Raw genomic sequence first — 18,718 nt, 5'->3', positions numbered from 1 at the left:
CTGGTGCAACCCTCCGTTCATTATTTGTCTGCCTGGGCCTACTACAGGTGCATGACACCCGAACACAAAGAGCAGCATGGACGCATTGCGGACTGAGTTTCAAGACCTTTATGCTCAAAGTGGTATGTTGTGGTATGTTGTGTTTGTGGCCACTGTGACGTAGTTCATGTCCAATAGCCGCCTGCTATACTACAGCAGAGGGTTATTTGACATGGTTTATGGTGCCACGGTTCACCTCCAATTCCCGCCGGCTGTACCACAGCTGAGGGCTATTGGATAAAACCTTCTCCTCCCATCAGTCTTTAACTTAGTATTGCATGGCCACCAGTTTTTAAAAACTTAGTGACCTAAAGCAGTGACCTAAGTATTATAGGTATGTTTTGTACTTTCACATAGCTCTCATGTGGAAGCACAAAAACATCACCTCTAAATAAATTAGTCAGGTTAGATACGTCATAATTACAAAAACTAAAAAGATTCCCAGTCTTTGTTATCTTGTCATCTCTCATCTGTCTCTCTGTGTAATTTTGATTGCCTTGTCATTTATCATGTATCTCTCTACCAATAATTAGTTATTTTGACTGTCGTTACTTCTCATCTGCCTCTCCATTTTTATCTAGTCTAGAATTCTTTCATTTCCATTTAATTAGAGGTGGCTGGACTGATGGTGCCAAGATTACCGGCCTTTTGGTTTTAGCTCTGATAGATCTTAGTTGTTGGATATAATCAGTAGTGTTAAGTCCTGCTGTTTCTTGTGGTGTCAGGACATCTGACTGTTTTGGCTCTATTGGGCCTATGGCTATGTGTTGGTTATGCTAAGAGGCCTGATCTGCTTTGGCTCCAAAAGGCCTAATGGTGGTTATGCATTGGAGTTTGATGGGTCAGTAGTGCTAAGAGGCCTGTTGTGGTGCCAGGTCTGACTTTTACTGTCCAAATGGGTACATAGGTGTATATGTTAGCCTGTCTGTCTCCACCATGACTCTGCTTGTTTCTCTGATGTCCTACAGGGGGAGCAGATTAGCTGCTAACCATTGGACCACCATCATCTGCCACTGGATCATGGTCAGGCCTCCAGACACACTCTAAAGGGAAGTATTGTAGAGTCTGTTTTTGTATCTGTCTTGTTTTAGAAAGTAAACAGTCGAGTTACTAACAGCTGAATTAGTCCACATTAGCATATCATATCAGCCTAAATCAGGATTGTGATAGTTTTGGGTTTCATGTTTGGTTTGTAACTGGATTTGTGTTAAATTTGAACTGTTTAAACATTAATTGATATGGTGTTGATAATGACTGGCTCATTGTATTGATTGGAGAGTGTTTACCAGGGAAGTCTTGACATGGTTAGATTGGGATTGTTCAAAGCAGGATTTACTATGTTGTAATGCTAAGAATAGTTTTGATGTTAATCACCACTCAAATTCTGATAGAAATCCAATATTTTACTTCCTGGGTTCAGTATCTGGGTTGTCTCTCTGCCAAGTTTCCGTCCTAGGCAGAAACTGAAGGCCTGTTGACATCAAACTTTACGTTTTGATTCTGGTCCTGCGGGGAGGCCTCCCAGCAGGAGATCTTATCCCACCCCTGCAAAGCGTTCTGTCACTGATGATGGGATATATCACACGGTTTGTTAGTTTAATTTCCTCGACCTGTGCTTCGAGGAACATGACATTTTTTTGGCTGAGGAGGGTTGATTCATTTAGACTGACACATTCATCATGCTGCAGCTGTAGCATGTCTGGACCGGTTACCACCACACATATGAAGACCACTTGATCACTTAATGAGATTCAGCACTTTCCTTTATTCCATCCTGTAACAATGGGAAATAATCAATGGATCAGCAGGCGACAGCTTCTCCCTCTCAGAGTCATTCGCAGGGAGAGCCAAATAGTGTGTACAGTCATCAGCCTCGTAACAAGCATACTGAGGCTATCGCATGTCGCACATGGGGAAACCCCGGATACGCTCCACCATTATTATTCCCCTCCCAAACAACCTCCCACAGAAAGGTTCCCTCACCCTAATATTATATTCTCCTAACTTGAGAACAATAACAGGAGAACAAAATTTCGTGAAGTTCATCAACCAATTCTATTATGAAACATAGAACTCATAACATAAACTGTGTATATTGAAACAATATAGAAAAGAAAAAAACTAAATTAGATCAGTGAGTTATTCATATCGGTTACATCCTCCTCCCTGAACTTCACAAATTTTGACTATTACATGGATAGTATACACCAGAGTCAGTGAGTTATTACCTTTATCAACGTTTACCCAGAACACTGTGCAATAAAATATATTTCCCATTCACAAGGAAGGTGAGTACGGCAGATTGATCAGGCCCACCGCAATCACCCGCAAAAGGTGCCTTATACACCGTTTATCTCAGATGAAACTTCATCTTTGATCTGGAACAATAACATACTGACGCTCAGGTGCAGTATTCTAAAACTCAAAATAATAAAACCCAATGCTGTAATGCAATACGCTCCTATCTCAATAAAGATCTTACAACTCCACCAACCGGGTTCAGAGTTTTGATAGATTGAGTCATGTTCTCTATCAGTCTGTTGACTGGTTGCACAATCCTGCCCACTCTGGTTCGAACTCCCATTTCCACTGGGCCAGGAGGCGGCTTGACAGTTTCAACAGGTGAAATAAGACGGTTACTCTGGTGACCTGCTTCAGATGCAACCCCGAAAGAATCACAACTCCGTCCTTCATCCGGACTACTTACATTGCTTTGCTCCTCGGCACAACCACTCTTTGAATCAAATTGCTCCTGTTCCGACAACTCAGGAACGACATTCAGCGATTCGACACTATCAGATCTACGGGACAACTCTTGCTGGGAGTCATCCGTGGCAACGGTCCTTTCCACCCAACTGGCAACTCGTTCAGACAAAGAACACAACTCGGATACCGGACCTGCAACATCATCCAATGACACACTTCTACTGCTAAGGACAGATCCATCACTATCCTCAGATAATACAGGTTCCTCCCACTCAAGTGGGAGGAAATTAGCTTGCAACAACAAATTACGGTGAACGGTTTTCTCCTGACCTGTCTTGGCGTTACGAATGTGGTAAATGTGGCACTGCGGGTTCAGCGCAACAACCTTATAGGGTGTAGATTCCCACCTGTCCGCCAATTTCCTCTTCCCACGTTCACCCTTGTTGGCCAGTAAAACTTGGTCGCCCAACTCAATGTTGTGATCTTTCGTTTTTTTGTTGTACAACTCGGCCTGACGTTGTTGACTAGTGTCAACATTCTTTTGAGCAACTGCAAGTGCCTCCTTTAGGTCATCTTTTAACCTCTTCACATATTTGTCGTAATCAAAAACATCACAGTCTCTTTCAATGTTGCTGAACATTACGTCCACGGGCAACTTCGGGATCCTACCAAACATTAAATAGAACGGCGCATAGCCAGTAGATTCATGGGCAGTACAATTATACGCAAAAGTCAGTGTTTGGAGTTGCTGTGTCCACCTTTCCTTAGACCTTGGCGGAAGTGCTCTGATCATGCTGCCCAAGGTTCTATTGAAGCGCTCGACACTACCATTCCCCATGGGATGATAAGGAGTTGTTCGGGACTTTTTTACTCCGGCAACCTGCAGCAACTCCTGGACCAGATGGCTCTCAAAGTTGGCCCCCTGATCCGAGTGAATCCTATCAGGAAAACCGTACACACAAAAATAACGGTCCCACAACTGTCGCGCTACCTGTTTTGCCGACTGGTCCCGACATGGGAAAGCATGAGCCATCCGAGAGAAATGGTCAGTTATGACCAGCACATCCACATTACGACCTTTCGAACTTTCTGCGGTCCAAAAATCGATACATACTAACTCCATTGGACGCGATGTTTTTACGCTCTCCAGAGGAGCCCTGGCTTCAGGTTCAGGAGTTTTACTGACTACACAGCGCTTGCAGCACTTAACGTACCTACGAATGTCTCGTTCCATCCCAACCCAAAAGAACCTTTGTCTGGCCAAATGCATGGTCCTACTTTGGCCCTGATGCCCCGCTTCATCGTGGACGCCAGTCATCACCTGTATGATCAGAGAAGATGGGACCATATACTGTAATCGTTTCTTTCCAGTCACGTTGTCTTTGCTTACACGATACAATACACCATCAAGTATCTTTAATCTATCCCACTGTTTCAACACTCTGAGCACCTTGTATGTCTCACCGGCACGTTCACGCCGAGAGGCCCTCTTGCCCCTACTGACGTAAAACAAGACCCTGGACAACCAAGGATCGTTTTGTTGCCCATCACGAAGCTCGTCTAGTGAGAAGACTGGTAATGGGCATCGCCCAGGAGGCAACAGATGTTGGGTGTCTTGGGCAATCCAAGAGATTGCTCTTGATTCGACTCCCGCTTCCCAGCCCTTATGACCCTCTAACACTGCGGATACCTCGGCACTAGAAAGCGAACAATGGCCTGGCACTTCACAAGAAGGGCAATCGGCGCTCAACATATCAGCGCTAAGCCCGAATGCGTCTTGCACCATCTCTTTCTCAAACTGTTCTGCTTCCCCAAGTAACACATTTTAAGGCTCATTCAGTAGCCTCTGACTAACACAGTTATGGACAAAGGGTCGACGACTTAGAGCATCAGCCACCACATTTTTACTGCCAGGTATGTACTTGATGCTGAAACGAAAGGGCGCCAACTTGGAAACCCATCTCTGTTCACATGCGTCGAGCCTAGGCTTGGTAAGGATATAGGTCAGGGGATTGTTGTCCGTCCATACGACAAAATCATGCCCCTTCAGCCAATGGCTGAACTTGTCACAGACAGACCACTTCAAAGCCAAGAACTCCAAACGATGAGCAGGATATTTGGCCTGGGAGCGCGTGAGGGCTTTGCTGGCGAAAGCTATCGGCCGAGCTCTAGTTTCACCCTCTGCAACCTGCGACAGCACAGCACCTAACCCATCCATGGAAGCATCAGTAGACAGAACAAACGGACGGCTGAAATCAGGGTGTGTCAGTACTACAGAACTCATCAGAGCAGCTTTCAACTGCTGAAAGGCCCTACTGTGCTCTTCCTTCCAGTCATCAGGTCTCAGCCTCCTAAACGAAGCACCCTTTCCCAGAGGCTTCTTGCCTCTCGGCGCAGCTGTCAAAGCAAACAGGGGCTTTGCAATGGCGGAACAACCCTGGATGAATCTCTGGTAATACAACACCATTCCAAGGAACGATTTAATTTTCCTCTGAGATGGGGTTACCCCGTCTTCCATCATCAAGTCAGACTCAGTCACCGCTGCAATAGCGCTGACCTTATCTGGGTCGGTCGCTACTCCCGAGCTGTCAATGATGTGCCCTAAAAATCGCACACTCCTTCGGAGGAAATGACACTTTTTGGGGGCTAATTTTAACCCATGCTCTCTGAGCCTACTGAAAACCATCTCAAGCCTCTTAAGGGCCTCCTCTTCATCTGGGGCGTACACAAGTAAATCGTCCAAATAACAAAGCAACGTTAAGAAATTTTGATCACCAAAGATGTTCGTCATCAGGCGCATAAAGCTAGCAGGCCTATTGCAGAGCCCCTGTGGCAAGCGATTAAACTCAAAGAGCCCCATTGGTGTTGTGAATGCCGTCATCTTTTTGTCCTCCTCCGCCATCGCAATGTTATAAAAGCCAGAGGTAAGGTCCATCGCGCTAAAGACTGCATTTCTCCCCAAAGCCGCCAAGCAGTCTGCTTGGTGCGGTAAGGGATGAGCATCTTTAACAGTCCGAGCATTAAGCCAGCGGTAATCGACACAAACACGAATATCACCACTCTTTTTCCATACCAGAACCAATGGGGATGCCCACTCACTGCAAGACTTGCGGATAATCTCTTGTTCCTCCATCTCTGAGAGCACTTTTCTCAGTTTCTGGTATTGAGCAGGTGGAACGCGCCGGTACGGGAGTCTGAACGGGCGATCATCTGACAGGTGAATCCTGTGAACGAACTCCTTGGCTTTACCACAGTCTAACTTATGTTTAGAAAACACATCTTGATATCCCTGAATCAACCCCAGGAGCTTATCCTTCCAATATGGAGTGACCTCACACGCTTCAATGTCAAGATCACTAAGCCCAAGCCTCTGCAGTGCCTCACGAATATCAGAAGGAACACTGGCCCCTGCAACTGCGCTAGAGGAGACAAACTGACTCTGCACATCTATAGTTTCCCCATCACCGTATCCCGGCTGCACGTCGAGGTCTTCCACAGCCAAAACAGGAGAAACATCTGCTATCTTAGTATTACGTCTCAACATGACCGGTTTATCAGACAAGTTGATCAGCTTAACCGGCACCCATCCGTCACCAGGCAAGGTAGCTATAACTCGCCCCACAAGAACGCCCTTCCTATGGATTTGTGACCTAGACAGTTCAATCAACACAGTACTGCCTGCTGAAATAGCAGATTTGGTCGGGAGTCTACTCCACACGAGATGTTCCTGGTGAGGTAAGAGCATGACAGCCTGAGAGAGCTTAGCGGCACCGACAACAGTTGGGATACTGCCACCCTCCCATCTATCATGTCCAGACAGCATGCACAAAAACCGCTGGATTTCTGGTTCTCCTGTAAAATTTGGCTGATTCATGACACGCCAATAGCTTTGCGACCGCTTGAGTTGACTCAGGACGTACTTAATGACGTTTGTACCGACAATTAACTGATCCTTTTGCCCCGGTACAACCAAGGTAGGTACTATCACTGGAAATCCATACACCCACATCTTCAGCCGGTGGATACACTTAGGTTTGACCTGGACACCGCCACAACCAACAATCAAGATATCAGCATGGGACTGCTCAGGCTCCAGAGCCCCACATGCCTCCAGTAACCTGCTCTCAACTTCCTCATTAATAGTACATGCCATAGAACCAGTGTCCAACAGGCCTTGGCAAGTGACCGCATCATTCACCAACACCTCTGTATGAAACAAACTATCAGCCCTTTCCAATTCTGCAATGTTTTGGAACAAGATAATGCTGCCACCTGACTCAGTTTGACACTGGCTACTATAGATGACCCTAGGATCATTCCCACCGGTGAGAGGTTGACTCTCTACACTCACACTGCCCTCTCTCCAGTGTGAGCAATCTAGTTTTCCTGGTCATTGCCAGTCTGGCCCACCCCCGGGGCAGCAACCCTGTGACACTGCCTACGTTGGTGCCCAAACTCAAAACAATTAAGGCACCTTTTCTCTTTCATACAGTGTGAGCGAGTCGAATGGGATCGATCTCTACATACTGCACACGGAGAAGCCCGATACCACTGAGACGTCCGAGGCCTTACCTCTGAAACAGGTAAGGTCGTGCGTCCCAACACCCCCTCCAACATTTTCAGCACCCGCTCTAAAGTGCCTGACTCACTGACTTCATTTGGTTTAGTGTGAACACCTGTGATGCATACTGGTGAGGTAGCTACCCCACTTCCGCTTGCTATGGCTACCTGAGTTCCTACTGCTTTCTCAGTAACGACAGCCTGATTTACCTCAACCCTAGGCACAGGTGGGACTGCTTTCCAGGACCTACGATCCCTCTCATACTCATCGATGGCTTCTTGGACTTCCTCAGCTGACCATTTGCTTATGGGCTTACACCTAAAGACGCTGGAAAGGTCAGTATAAGGGCAATTTCTGATGAACACTATTGCAACCTCTGAGCTCATATTTTCCATCTTGCTACCGTATCTTTTCAGGTGAGCGTCCGCTATCTCAGCTGCTTCATTCAACCTGACCCAATAATCAATAGGACGCTCGCCTCCCTTTGGCTGCGTCGCATAAAAGTCAGCCAACGGCTGGCACGAGCTAGGACTCTCACTAAAATAGTGCTGCAGTGCCTCATAAACGACCTCCGGACAGAGTACAGCAACTGGACTGCTTTTCAGCTTAACCTTGACAATACTTCTTGCCCGGCCACTGAGGTGGCTCATTATTTCTTCCACACTATCGGCTTTGCTGCAACCCTTTTTGGACAGATACACTTCCATCTGTTCAATCCATTCCAGGATGGAACATTTATCACTATCATCCCCCTTGAACATTTGTGGTTCTCTAATGTCAGTTCTGACTATCAGATTTAACTTGGACAAATCCAGGCTTGTAGAGAGGGGGAGGGCCTCCGGAGGTTGATGTTCAACCGATGGAGAAGAATCAGGTGGTGGAGAGTAGTTAGTAACCGTGAAACAATTGAATCGCCAACCTGGTTCCCAAGCTCATCGATAAGGTCGCGCAGCTGTTGCGTGACATCGACACTACCAACACTGGCAGGAGTAGAAGACTTTGGTTTACTTGACTCTTTAGGCGACGTGGTCGGACCAGTCGCAGAATCATACACCAAAACACGTGGTTTGCCGACCACAGGGTCCGATACCCCAGAGAACCCGCGACCCCTGCCAATGTATGGCGTTACCAAATCGTTGTTCCACCCTCCCTCAGCCATACCAGGAATGGTGGATTATTGATGAAAACACACACAAACAAACAAAAAAAGAAAACAGTCTAATATATGCAAAGTGTAAGATCCTGTGTGAAAAGTGTAAAATGACAGTCCAGTTATTCAATTCAGTTCCATGTCCAGACACCGCCACCAAAACATTAACGGTGAAGAGTCCTTATCTCTCGGTTTCAGAGCGTTGTGATTCTTTGTTGTCGAACCCCAGCGATCAGCTGCTGCAGATCTGGCGATCCGGGTCACGGCACCAAATTATGTAGCATGTCTGGACCGGTTACCACCACACATATGAAGACCACTTGATCACTTAATGAGATTCAGCACTTTCCTTTATTCCATCCTGTAACAATGGGAAATAATCAATGGATCAGCAGGCGACAGCTTCTCCCTCTCAGAGTCATTCGCAGGGAGAGCCAAATAGTGCGTACAGTCATCAGCCTCGTAACAAGCATACTGAGGCTATCGCATGTCGCACATGGGGAAACCCCGGATACGCTCCACCATTATTATTCCCCTCCCAAACAACCTCCCACAGAAAGGTTCCCTCACCCTAATATTATATTCTCCTAACTTGAGAACAATAACAGGAGAACAAAATTTCGTGAAGTTCATCAACCAATTCTATTATGAAACATAGAACTCATAACATAAACTGTGTATATTGAAACAATATAGAAAAGAAAAAAACTAAATTAGATCAGTGAGTTATTCATATCGGTTACACAGCCATGTTTCAGTAAGCCAGATTTGGTGATCATTTATCAAATCATTTACTAACAGACTTAGAAGTAATGACGCTTTGCTGTCAGACCAGGTTTTGCCCAGAAAGTGGCCCAATTGTCTATGAAGCCCACATTGTTTGCTGGACACCACTTGGATAGCCAGCGCGATGGATCAACGACGTGCATCTAAACATGACATTAGGGAGAGGCCCAGAGAAAATTAGAGTCAAACAATTCAGTGATCCTCACCTCCAAAGCTACCAGAAGCCTACACTTATGACAGGTCTCAGTTTCACTAAATGAGGCAGAGCAGTAACTAAACAGCTAGCATGGTAGGCTGCTGAGGTCCACTGAGCCAGAAGTAAAAAAGTAAATCTGGAAATTGCAAGAAATACTGGACAAAAGACAGCACTTCACTAATACATGAATACGTAAGGGTTTGAGTTGTGCAGAATCTAGTTAGTTTTCACGCTTTTTCAGACTAGAGCTAATCTGTGAGCCAGTTGTACAGAAACACACAGCACAACACGTCAGTGCGTATGTGTTTGTATGTATGTGTCTGGAGCATAAAGCCCGCCCCCTTGCAGATAAACGACTGATGTGCGCAGCTCATTTGAAGCCGGAGGAAGAGACTCCTTAAAGGCAGGGGGCCTAGACCCTACATTCTTTCGCCAAGAAAGGTAGTGGGTTTGGCTGGTGAAGCTAGATTTTGATAGCCTCCTTAACACTTTCAAAAAGAGCTGAAGGAAAAATTCATCACATGTTAGAGGGTAAGTTTTGGTTTTTCTGTGGTGCTGACAGTGTTTCATGGGTAAGCAAATTCACTTCCTGTTGCTAGCATGTTGTGCTGTGTTTCTATACAGCTCATTCACAGATTAGCACACCGAAAAAAGATTCTCCATATAACAACCCATGAGCCATTACATATTCTTGTACTAGTGAAGTACTTTTTTTTCAGTACTTCTTTCGATTTCCACTTATCTTGTTACTTCTGGCTCGTTAGCCTACCAGTTAGCGCAGCTAACTGCTAGCATGGCGTCCCCGTCGCTCTCCTGCTCAGTGTGTCACATGTATAGTTACTGTTCTTCCTCCTTTAGTCAGAATGAGACCTGTCATAAGTGTAGGTTTCTGGTAGCTTTGGAGGTGAGGATCACTGAATTGGAAGCACAGCTCCGTACCTTCGAACTAGCTAAAGCCAGTTAGCCTAGCCCCATTAGTGGATGTGGAGTCTATCCGGAGGCAGCCCGGGGAATCAGCCTGGAAACATTGTGCTAAGCAGTAGCCCATGGCTCATCACCTGCATGTCACGTTTCTAACTGATTTTCCCCACTCAGCAACACACCTGCTGAGAAACCAGCCCTGGTAAATGGCAGCTTCATAGTCAGAAACGTGAGGTTCGAGACTCCGGTGACCATAGTGAAAGGTTTCCTATGGCCAGAACTACGAGTCAAATCTGAAGCTGCTGGCTAAGGCTGATCGGAAATATGGTAAAATAAGATTATTCACATCAGAGGCAATAGCCCCCGATTACTCTGTATTGTGATTTGGTGCTATACAGATAAAACTGAAATAAATTGAATTTAAAGGTGAACAATGTTTATCTTAACTGTAGTGATTGGCAAATGATACCGATGCTTCGGACCTTGTCACTCTTCCTGAAGCGGAGTGATTCGAAACGCTGTGTCGGAGCTTGTATCAAAACACTAGTGTCACGTGACTGATGACGTTAGAAGCTTCAAACGTCATCGCTGTTTCGCTTTGCGCTTCATTGCTTCAAAATGTTTCGAAGCTTTTCATTGGCTCATAGTCTTTCAGTGTGTGTCATTGGCTCATGGCGTTTCAATGCGTTCTGAACCAATGACAGCTTGACAGGTTTGACAGATTTGAGTGGTTTGGTGCCATGCCAGCTATATAACATGCATCATTCTGCTTCAAAATGGGGTTGTGAGGAGATGGGGATTTGGAGAGAGAGAGTATTTTGGCAAGTTTCATGGCAAGTCCCACCAATAAGCGACGTTCTAAAGTTTGGGATCATTTTGATCTCATAGCACCAAAGAAGATATAATGCAGTTTATGGCATACATTTTGTTTCCATAATTGAATTGTATTTTTAATTTTTAAATGGGTGTCAAAATTACAATTGCTTGTAGGTGCGGTGTTTGCTCTGCATCCAAGAGTTGTTACAGCAACAACACATCATCTATGCTGAGACACTTGCGTACCAGGCATGATGACAATCATACCCAGCAAACCAGTGACCCTGACAACACTGGAAATCCTGACAGTAAGCTAAATATATATGTGTATATATATATATATATATATTTACTGTATATGTATATGTCTATTTCTTGTAGATGTTGTGTATCATATTCATATAGCAACCTTTCTCCCACACAGAGTCCAGAAAACAGAAGCTGGATGAGGCCTTGGTGGACACGATAGTTAAAGATGGTCAGCCTTTTTCTATGGTTGAGGATGAAGGGTTCCAAAATTTCATTAAAATCCTGGACCCATCATACTCCATTCCAAGCCGCAAAACTGTAAAGGTAATGGTGGAAGCAAGGTACACTGTAACCAAAGAGAAGGCCTTTGCAGAAATTAAGCAGACTTCAGCTGTTAGTTTGACTGCTGACATGTGGACATCAGTCAACATGGATGTGTACCTTGGTGTCACTTGCCATTATGTGTCAGACAGCCTAGATTTGGCTACTGTGGTTTTAGGTGTGCAGTATTTTCCTTTGACCCACACAGCAGCTAATATTTCAAATGCAATTGCAAATTTGATGACAGAGTAGGGAATCACTGAAAAGGGCTGTGGGATGGTTACTGATGGAGCTCACAATATTGTGGCAAGTGTTACTCAGTAAAACATTAGACATATTTATTGCTTTGCCCACATGCTGAATCTCATTGTCAAAAAAATCACTCTGTCAGACTTCTGAGCTGGAAAACATGCGCAGTAGGGCCCTCAAAATAGTGGCACACTTCAAGTCCAGTTCAAAAGCAAAGGAAAAGTTGTGCTCTATTCAAGCTAATATGGGCATGCCCCAAAAAAAAACTTGTTCAAGAGGTCGAAACCAGATGGAACAGCACTTATGCCATGCTCCATAGGCTTTATGAGCAGAGAGAACATTTAGCAGACCTGGCATCACTTAGCACTGACATAGTGCCTTTCACTGCTGATGACTATGCAGCAATCAACCAGTGCCTGACAGTTTTAAGGCCATTCTATCAGGCAACTGTTGAGCTTTCTGAGGAAAGGAGAGTGTCGGGGTCAAAGGCAATTCCTATAGCCAAAATGCTGAGACATGTTATTTCTGCCGAATGTGCCCAAAAGGCTCCTTGTATTAATGCCACGCTTGCCAACCATTTGAAAACTAATTTGAATGAAAAATTCAGTGGCTTGGAAAAGGTGAACTCCCTGTCTGTGGCCACCATCTTGGATCCACGGTTTAAACAGGCTGGCTTTACTAATCAAAGCAATGCTGATGTTGCTGTAGAAAGGCTAACATGAGAGTGTGCCAGTCTTATTGCTGGGTCAGCAGAAGATGTGCCACTGGAGACTGCAACAACATCTACCAGTGCTGGTGAAGAAAATTACAACTTGTGGGCTTTACTGGACAACTATGTAGAGTCTCAGCACTGCACCAGCAGTGCATCTGTCAGCGCTGCAGTGGAGATCCAGAGGTATGCATGTTGATTACTGTTGAAACATCAGTTGTTTTATTCAGTCATTCATTGTCTTACTGTGTCATAGATATTTGAAAGAACAAATTCTGACAAGAGCAGAGGATCCCATGAAGTACTGGGTGGCACGAAAGACTTTATATCCTACACTGTGGAAACTTGCATGCAAGTATCTGTGCATCCCAGCATCATCTGTTCCCTGTGAAAGGATATTTTCCAAAGCTGGGGAGCTGGTCAGCCAGAGGAGCCGACTGAAGCCTGCGACAGTAGAAAAAATAATTTCTCAATAAAAACCTGTGAAGACAAATAACTTGTCTGCATCTGTGAATAGTTATTCCAAATCAACCATACAAGTCCCCAAATGACAAACCATTAGCTTTAAAGGTTTTCCTTCAGAACACTTCACACAAAAAAAAGTTTCTGAATTCAACACCATGATCATTTACAAAGTTGGAAGTATCTCTAATCCTGTTAGGGACATTTAACCCTTAATATAATTTGCATTGATTCTTTGGGTTAATCTGGAATGTGTTTTATAGTATGGGGGAGAGCATCTGCATATTTTATTGTAATGATATAATCATTATTTGGTATGAATGAACAAAACACTTGAATGACCGCACAGACCTTTCTCAACTTTTATTGCTGTCATGGGATTGAAACAGTGCCAGGTTGCTATGGCTTCAGTTGTCCACCAGATGTCACAGTCTCTGAAGTCTCGAAGCTTCGAATCTTTTTCGGCACAATTGTTAGGAAAGCCTGTGTTTCATGAGGCTTCACTTGCCCATCACTACTTAACTGATGAACAGTTCCCTAAATGTGCTTTTTCTTCCACGTACAGAGGATTGTTTCACAGGGGAATTGTGGAGATGTTCAGTTTTTGGTACCAGTCCACCCAGTCTTGGCTACAGTGAAAGCTAAAACCCAACCCACACCACAAACTCTAGCTCCAATTGCAGCACAAAATCAACCACCTGTACCAGCACAAGCTGCAGCCCTGCCTCAAACTAGCTTTAACCCTTAAGGCCTTAACTTCAGTCCCAATACAAGCTTTTGTTTTTGTAGTTTCAGCTTCAGTTCAATCACCACTCTGTATTAGATGCTACTCTTCAACCAGCAAGTCTCATGTACAAGCTCAGACACATTTGCCATTGGTAAACCCCAAGACCTAGGTTTGGTCTCACTCCCTGTCACTTTGCCAGCTCCACTCCCCACTCCTGCTCTAGATCCTGTTATAACATCAGGCCCAGCTCCAGTTCTGTAGCTTGCTGGCATCCAGACAGCAATCTCAGTGCCTTAGTGTGCCAGCCTGGCCACAGCTCAGCAAAACCTTGAAATCACATCTGCATCCTTCAACAAGAACCTTGTTTAGAGGTAGGAATAAAGCCAAAGTTAGCACATGTACCAGTTCATTAAAAAAAACATTTAATGGATATTTATTTTCTGCAATAATGAAATCTAGTTGTTACTCAGAAAGCATATTCAAACTGGCTGCTGTTGTAATTTTTATTCCCTCATCTGGAAACCTCTGAGATTAAGATTAGCCAGACGTTTTCTGGCAGTCATCTATAGTCTTGCAGTGATCCACTATTTAGAAAATCAAAAGTTTTTACACCTGCTTATTTTTCTGTCTTCAGGCTGTACCTCAGGACAAACCAGTATCTTTACTTGGCTATGCTTAATCTCTTTAACATACCTCATGGCAGGTATGTAGCTTTACAGATTTTGTATTTATAATTTAGTGAAGAAAATGTCACAAACCTAAAATTGACCTAGTTTTTTTTTTTTTTTGTTGATGTTGTTTTTGGGAAATCTCAACTGATGTGTCTGGAAAGGTAACAAGTGATGGTTATAACAGCTTGGTTGGAGGTTGGGAAAGGGTGGTGGAAAACCAAGGAAACACCACTGTAAGTCTGATTGCACACCTTCCTGCCAGGAGAAGACCACCAAGTCCAGACTGAGTATCTTCATAATTATCCCACATCTACAAATGCAATCTGTAGCTGTACCCATCATTGCCTTTGTGGTTTTTAAGTGATCACTATGTGGTCAGTTTTTTGATTAAATGTTGATGAAATGATGTGAGTTACTGAGAAGCCACGTTTGACATGCTGTTTATGCAATGCATAGGTTTTCTAAATGATGTTTTTTAGATGTTGGCTTCACACAATCGTCTCATCATACAGCACTATATGTATTATAGTTGACCTGATTCAGAGCTCTCTGAGATATTACACTATCGCAGTTTAATTGGCTGGACAGAGCTATCATAGATACATTTCTGTGCACACTAAACCTAGCAGGTAAAGTATTTTCAGCTTATGCAACTCACCTGCCTTCCCATGTGCTTGAAAATGCTGTTTCCCAGTCAGCCACTTACCTGATTCTCAGTGTCCTGGTTTGTGTTCCCAGAATGTGCAACCCCCCTGCTTCTCCATGTGTCTTGGATTCTGGTTTCCTAGTCAGTATTACTCGCCTACTGAGTACCACTCAGGGTCCTAGTCTCCCAGTATGTTATGCACCTGCCTCCCGTGAGTGATCTGGATCATCGTGTCTAAACAGTACTTACCTGGTTTCCTCCTGTGCTTTTGTCTCAATGAACTGTGTAAAGATTCCTTTAAGAAATCCAAATTCTTGTTCTTCCAGTGGTATAATTTTGCAAACTAGGGTCCAGCTAAAACTCTTGCAGAAACCATGGCAGTTATAGCCTCATTGATATTAGCATGGTTTTTACAGTTAAAGGGGCAGTCAGGCAATTTTAGTATTGCACTTCTATCAATTCACAGGTTTTCATATTTTACTCGAACATTGGCTATGCATTTATTTTTTTGTGCTTTACACCATAACCTGTATTTAATCTCTTTAAAGCTTGCAGTGAAAGCTAATTGTATGCCTGCTGTCCCACCTGTTTCCCCCACCTTGTCGGATCGATAAATGTATTTTTGCTTGATGCCATGTGCTTGTTTAACACTACATATTGACACATATCAAGGCAAACTCTGTATCTCTTTACCTTTAACAACATGACAAGTTTTCAAAGTCCTTTCAGAATCTTCAGGCTGGACCCCTAGAGTCAAGAAAGCTGCAGTGCAATGGCTGCTTCATCTGATTTCTGTTAGCTGTGTGTGTGCTTTCCTGCAGAAAACAGGAGGTAAGGTGTGGGCGGGAGTTTGTGTGTGGGGTGGGGTGGAATTTAGTTGTGATGGTTAGGGCAAGAAGGCAGCATGGTGTATGAGTGGTTGGGACTGTTGTCTCACAGCAAGAAGGCCCTGGGTTTGCAACTTGTTAGGGAACTTTCTGTGTGGAGTTTGCATGTTCCCCATGCTTGCGTGGGTTTACTCTGGGTACTCCGGTTTCCTCCCATAGTCCCACAACATTCATGTTAGGTTAGTTGGTGACTCTAAATTGCACATAGGAGTGAGTGTGAGTGCATGAGGTTGTTTGTCTCTATGTGGCCCTGTGATTGACTGGTGACCTGTCCAGGGTGTACCTCTGCCTTTCACCCAAAGAGAGCTGGGATAGGCTCCAGCAGATCCCTGTGACCCTGGTTAGGAACACCTTTAACTTTTCAGAAAAAAGCTGCCCTCACTCACAAAAAACACCGGCCATTTAACAAAGATGTCAGTGTGTTAGAGGTCATGTTTTATTTTGTCGTACATTACATTTTCTATATTTCATACACCAGTCCAACTCTAACCCTAACTCAACCTTAAACCTAACCCTAACCCTGAACCCAGCCCTCAAACAGCCGCCAGAACCAATTCAATCCTAAACAGTGACTGTAGAATATATACACCATCAATGATCTGAAGCACTGTAATAAACCTGAAATAAATGACTTCTGTGCAGTGTTTACCGTTACAGTAAAAAAAAAAATCTCATAAAATTACCCCAAGCACTTGCTGTGGAAAATGCCAAATATAGACAATGTCAGACAGGCAGTTTCTAACAAATGACTTATTTTCCCTTTGATAACAGTTTCAGTTAGTGTCCAGTAGAGGGAGTTTCTGTACATCTATTTTTTTTCTAAACTTAGCTGAAACCTTTTGGATGCTTTGGTTGCTTTTTGATACTTTTAAGATTATCTATAGAAAGTTATTACATTTTGTTTATGTCTCTAATATCCTTTGCTGGATTTTCTGTATGCTGCCACATAAGTAAGATTTTTAGATGTAAACCTTGAGAGAACATCATTCCTCCAGCTGCACATTTGGTAGAAATAAGTCATAATGATATTGTATAACAGGTTTCAGTTGGTCTGGAAGTGATAAATTTGGTATTAAAGTAATACGATTCACTTACTACTAATAGTTTTACTTTTATATCTTCCAAGCTCTGTTAATGACTAGCAAAATATATGCTCTTATTTGTAAGATTAGGCCAAATGCAGCATGGTATTATGCCTTAATAGTTTTATTTTCCATTACTTTTGTTGGTATTATATAACAGGTCAAACTCTTAACAATGCTTAACATCAAGCTGCTCTAAATCTGTGTTGTGACACTACTTCCTGTGAAACAAATACACACATCCATATTCTGTTATATTCTAATGGTAACAAAACAATGATAGGTAGGTGTACAGCAGAATCAAAGTAATGTCCTCTGTGTGTTAATTCAGATTTTTTGCTTTAGCATCAAACTATGAATTGGTGCATTCCTTTCTGTTTACACCCCAACGAGACACTCCTGTCTTCCCCCGTCAGACACACTGAGCATCATCTAGTGGGACAACCTTTGGCTTTCCGCTGGCTAACTTTAGCCTCACAGCTTGCCTCGTCTCTCTCTAAGCCTTTTTTGTGGTCATGGTGTGCCAAAGTAGATTTACCTTCAATAACCATTTATTAAATCTCTATCCATTAGACTCTGAGGCCTCATAAGAGCTGTTGCATTAAGCCTGATTATGGGATGCCCGGCAGAGTAAAGGGGTCTATGTGTCAAGTGTGTCATCGAGTGATTTATATCCCTGACTGGGATCGCTGACTTGTCAGTCAAGAGGAAGCTGCAGGGAAGAGAGAGAAGCACTTAAGCCTTTAGTGATGGTGAAACTTTGAAGTTGTTGTCATGCCTTGGCTCTTTAGTGGGTATTTAGGTTTTCTGTCTGTTTCTAATGTTGACATTCCTGCTGAACCCTGACCTGTCACCACTTTCTAAGGATCCTTTTATTTTAAGTCAGTTTGACCTAAATTCTCAGTCTTCAATATGGACACCAAGGGCCCAAGTGGCACCTTTAAACGGTCTTCCCTCAAACGTAGCACATCTGGCTCGCTGAAGGTAAGATGAAGCCTGTTAAACACACTCAACAGGTGATAGTATTTGGCTGCAACTTGATGTATTTTCATTTGCTGTATGATATCCTGAGCTCTAGCTATAATTTTCAGTGTACATTACTGTACTGTTTGGAAGAAAATGACAACTGTTGTTTATCATAGATGCTTATGCTCTTGTGAACTTTGTGTGTCCGGAAACCATATGATTATGGGCAGTGCAATACAACAATGCCTTGTGCTGCACAGCTTGTGTCACATGGGGCCGTTACTATGGCCAGAGACCTTATGAGGTCCTAACTAATCATTTTAGACCCTCTATGTCTGGCATACTAACATGCACTGTTCAGAAATGCTGGAGTACAACAGTTTATTCTTCCATAATGGCCCAGACAACCCGTGGCCTCGACAGTTATTGGGTTTTTATATCTTTCTAAAGTCTGTTTCAATGTGATTAACACACTCCTGTTAACATGTTGATAAAAGTAAGAAAGAAGTGATTTTATTATTTTACAGAGGTTTAAAACCTAAACAATTATAAAAACACCTATAGTTGACATTAT

Source organism: Mastacembelus armatus, chromosome 6 (assembly GCF_900324485.2).
Source record: "Mastacembelus armatus chromosome 6, fMasArm1.2, whole genome shotgun sequence".
Lineage (NCBI taxonomy): Eukaryota > Metazoa > Chordata > Actinopteri > Synbranchiformes > Mastacembelidae > Mastacembelus > Mastacembelus armatus.
The sequence above is the reverse complement of the archived record's forward strand: the minus strand, read 5'-3'. Positions refer to the sequence as shown.